The sequence below is a fragment of the Furipterus horrens genome, unplaced genomic scaffold (assembly GCF_987537825.1).
Source record: "Furipterus horrens unplaced genomic scaffold, mFurHor1.1.pri manual_scaffold_13, whole genome shotgun sequence".
In the NCBI taxonomy this organism is placed as follows: Eukaryota; Metazoa; Chordata; class Mammalia; order Chiroptera; family Furipteridae; genus Furipterus; species Furipterus horrens.
Genome location: NW_028327183.1, coordinates 8,293,464 through 8,297,299, shown reverse-complemented (window position 1 = coordinate 8,297,299; position 3,836 = coordinate 8,293,464). Strand labels below are relative to the sequence as shown.

The window sequence follows — 3,836 nt, the reverse complement described above, 5'->3', positions numbered from 1 at the left end:
ATACTGTTTACGGATATGTGTGCAATTTTAAACAGACATGTCAAGAAACCAGAGGTGATGGTAGTGATGACCTAAGGGAAGGGGGTGGGGAAGGACTGCCCACCTGGGCCACACCGGGGACTTCATCTGCGCCTGTGATGTTCATTTCTTTCTTCTTTATTGTGGTAAAAACACACACACACACACACACACACACAAAACGAAATTAACCACCTTAACCATTTCTAAGTTTACAGCGCAGTGTTAATTACATGCGCGTTGTCGTGAAACAGATCTGTGGCACTGTTTTCATTTGACAAAACCGAAACTGTCCCCACTGCACCATTACTCCGTGCCCTGCCAACTTCTGGCAGCCACCATTCCACTCTGTGCTTCTATGAATATGACGACTCATAGGTAAAAACATAACAGTAATTATCTTTTCATCACTGGCTTATTTTACTTAACAAAATGTCCTCAAGACTCATCCATGTTGCAGCATGTGATAAGTCTTCCTCCTTTTTTAAGGCTGAATAATATTCCATTGTACGTCTGCACCACATTTTTTTAAAATCAGTTCTTCTGTGGGTGGGTACTTAGGTTGCTTCCACCTTTTGGCTTCTGTGATTAATGCTGCGTCGGAGCCCCAAACCTGGGCTGAAGGTCTCTGGGTTCCATGTTTGAAGATTAAGCCCAAGCTTCCTGTTGTCCTCCTGCCTTAGAAATCTTCAAAGCCTGTGTACACACAAGCCCATGCCTGCCTTGGGCGTTTCTGTCCTTAGTAGGCAGCAAGGTGTTCTTTCTCACACGGACCGTGCAGAAGCTGGAAGTCACTGAGGGGGTCTGGCCATGGCTGTCCCCTTTAAACAGGGTCCCTGCTCCCCAGGGCCCCAGTTCCCATTGCTCCCACTTTACCTGACCTACGATGCCGATAAGTATTGTGGCATTTTTTTCGTCACACCTGGTTTGTGGTTTTCTCATAGTAGTATGAAGAAGAATGTGAAATAATTGTTGTGGCCAGTCTGTATCAAAAATTAGGAAACGGAGGATCAACAGACAAGCTTGTGTGTTTTGTGAAAAATGTGAAGGTGTATTTGTGGAAGTGAAGGATATTCCTTTTGGTGTAATAGATAGGTAAAGTATGTCTGTCGGAGAAATACGCAGCTTAAGACTTCATTACGAAATAAACCATAATAAGAACTAGAATCAGCATCTCTAAAAGATGAGGGATAAAGAATTTGTGAAAATAAAAAGGATTAAAATTTCAAAACAGTTTGATGTTGCGTACGTGTAGGCAATGCTATCATATAACGTGTGACATCCAGTCCCAGATTTAAGTGGGATTCATGTCGCTGCTTTTCAGTGACTGCTGCTGTTCCTGTCGTTGAAGCGACATTATTAGGCAATAGTCATTTGTCATACATGTAATAAAAACCCTGCGGCAGAAAAGGCACTCCAAGCACTAGACCAGTGGATCCATTAAGTTTTCTTTGGTCAGAAAAGCAACAGAAACTGCCTCTCACTCACGCTTAGGCAGAAGAGACGTTTGCGGGTGGGACCCGTGCTAGTCCACAGAAGGGCCGGGTCTCAAGGAGGATGAGGCAGGGAGGGACCCTCAATGCGGCAGCAGAGCCAGAGAGCCCGCTGTTGACCTGGCCCCACGGCTCCAGCTGTTTTGCTCTTTCTGCCCTTTGGCTCAAGACTCAAATTCCCAGAATGGGAGGATCTGAGGAGCCTGGCTTCGTTCGCAGGTCCACCCCTGGGGGAATATCAGGCCTGGGTGGTGGTATTACTCTAGTTCACAGAAACGAGGGGCTGGCTAAAAGAGGGTCCACAGAGTGTAAAATTAGCGATGGGAAGTAGAAGCCTATCAGAAAAGGAGCCGCTAGGGCTCCAGTGTGATGCCTTATGCTGGGACAGGTGAATCTGAGCGCAGGACGCGTTTGAATAAGCAGCCAAACTTCCGTGTCAACAAAAGCAAACAGCAGCAAGGACAGCAACGAAAGATCCGAAAGTGAAGTCAGAAGTCCGGCAGGGACTACCTGGAAGCTACATGTTCCTGCCCTGAAAACGCAGTAGTCCGGTTTCTAGGGTGGGTCTGTGTGTAAAGCTCAGCCCCCTTCAGCTGTGAGCATCACTGCACGCTGCGTGGTCTCTCAAGGCTGCCTACTGCCAGCAGTGCAGAGGACACGCCCTTCAGGGGAAGAGGCCACGGAAAGGTGGCCTCAGGGCCCGTGCCATCAGCTGTGCCAGAGGCTTTAGGGTGTTGCATCCCTGCGGGGAAGCCCTGACGGTGCGGTATTCGGGGTAGCAGCTATTTCGCTTAACTATTCAGCAAACCAGCGTTGGGGAGGAAGCCGGGCTCAGACCCTGTGTGGTCACCCAAGTGAAGAAGTCCTTGATTGTTTTTTGTTCTGTTAATTTCACAAGAGGTTCTGAAACACAGCAAAGCTCTTCTTGGCACATTTTAAAACCATTTTCCAAGTCTGCAACACCAAGTGGACTAGAAATCCCGCCATCACTCTCTCCTGGGATAAAACCTGAAACTTCCCAGAAGAAATGTTCAGCCCTGGCTGGTGTGGCTCAGTGGACTGAGTACTGGCCTGCAGATTGAAAGGTTACTAGTTCGGTTCCCAGTGAGGGCACATGCCTGGGTTGTGGGCCAAGTCCCCAGTTGGGGGCATGAAAAAGACAACTGATCAATGTTTGTTTCACACATCATGTTTCTCTCTCTCTCTCTCCCTCCTTTCCCCTCTCCCTATAAATAAATAAATAAAAATTAAAAAAAAAAAGAAATGTTCAGCTTCCCAGGTCTTGAGCGGGATGGGCAGGTTGAGAGCGGTCATCAGTGGGAAAAGAAAACATGCTCCGTGATTTCGGAGCCCACGTGCAATGGGAAGATCCGGAACTGTCAGACAGCGCTGCCCTAACCTGCTGCGATTTCAGAAATCCTTTCACTGAGAGTGGGGTTCTCTAACTTAACGGAAATAAAGAATAAAAATGCAAAGTGACGGGTTGAGAAACTACATGTTTCACACTGTCACGATCCTGGAGATGGAGCCCTGGGCGTAAGATTGCAAATGAAATTTCCTCTCCAAGATATAAAACTGTTATTAAAGAGTTAAATCATAATTTTAACAATTGTGGTGAATCTTTAAAAATTTTACCTGAAGTTGATGGTCGGCATGACGTGGCCCAGACAGGGTGAAAATTTAAGGCCGGCTGCTCATGGGGTCCGCTGGGCCCTGGCAGGATTCTGAGCCTTTCTTGTGGGATCCTGTGACATTGTTTCTGTGAAGAGACAGAATGGTTCTGGCAGCTGCCTGTGGCTTCTTCTCACGCAGGGATTGCAAGGGGACTCTGGGGGCAGTTAGGGTCAGGTGCGCTACGCTCAGCCTCCCAACTCCTGAAGACTCCGGGACTCTGGCTCTATCCCTGTTTCTGCTTCCACCCCCTGTGAGGGAAGCACAAGGTCCAGGCTGAGAAACGCAGCCGTGGAGATGGGGCACCACCCTTGGCGTCGGAAGTCCTGCCCCTGCCCTCTTTCAGGTGTGTGGCTCCGGGGACGTGACCCCCACTCCGAGCGGCCATGTTTGCCCCTGGGAAGCTCAGGCCGCTCTTTCCTCCGGGCCCGGGGGATTGTGAGTTATAGAGAAGAAAATGTGAAAGCTCAGAGAGACCTGCTCTGCGGGGCATACCGAAGGGCTCCTTCCCGTTTCTCCCACTGCCCACCATTGTCCCATTCTGCTCTCCAAGCAGAAGGCGGGTGGTGGAGGGCGGTGAGAGACTCGTGGGGGCAGGAGACAGCGGCCATCCTTCCTTCCACCAGCCGTTCAGCTACGGGTCCGATCCATGCT

At 49.2% G+C, this 3,836-nt stretch overlaps 1 long non-coding RNA gene across 1 annotated transcript; it reads right to left on the bottom strand.

Moving 5' to 3' along the window:
* Window positions 1-414: 414 nt before the first annotated feature.
* Window positions 415-3,267, bottom strand: LOC149994019 (uncharacterized). The gene is made up of 2 exons (XR_016507724.1): window positions 3,147-3,267; window positions 415-1,357 (listed from the first exon to the last, which is right to left on the bottom strand). It is a non-coding gene; the product is annotated as an uncharacterized LOC149994019 (long non-coding RNA).
* Window positions 3,268-3,836: the final 569 nt, after the last annotated feature.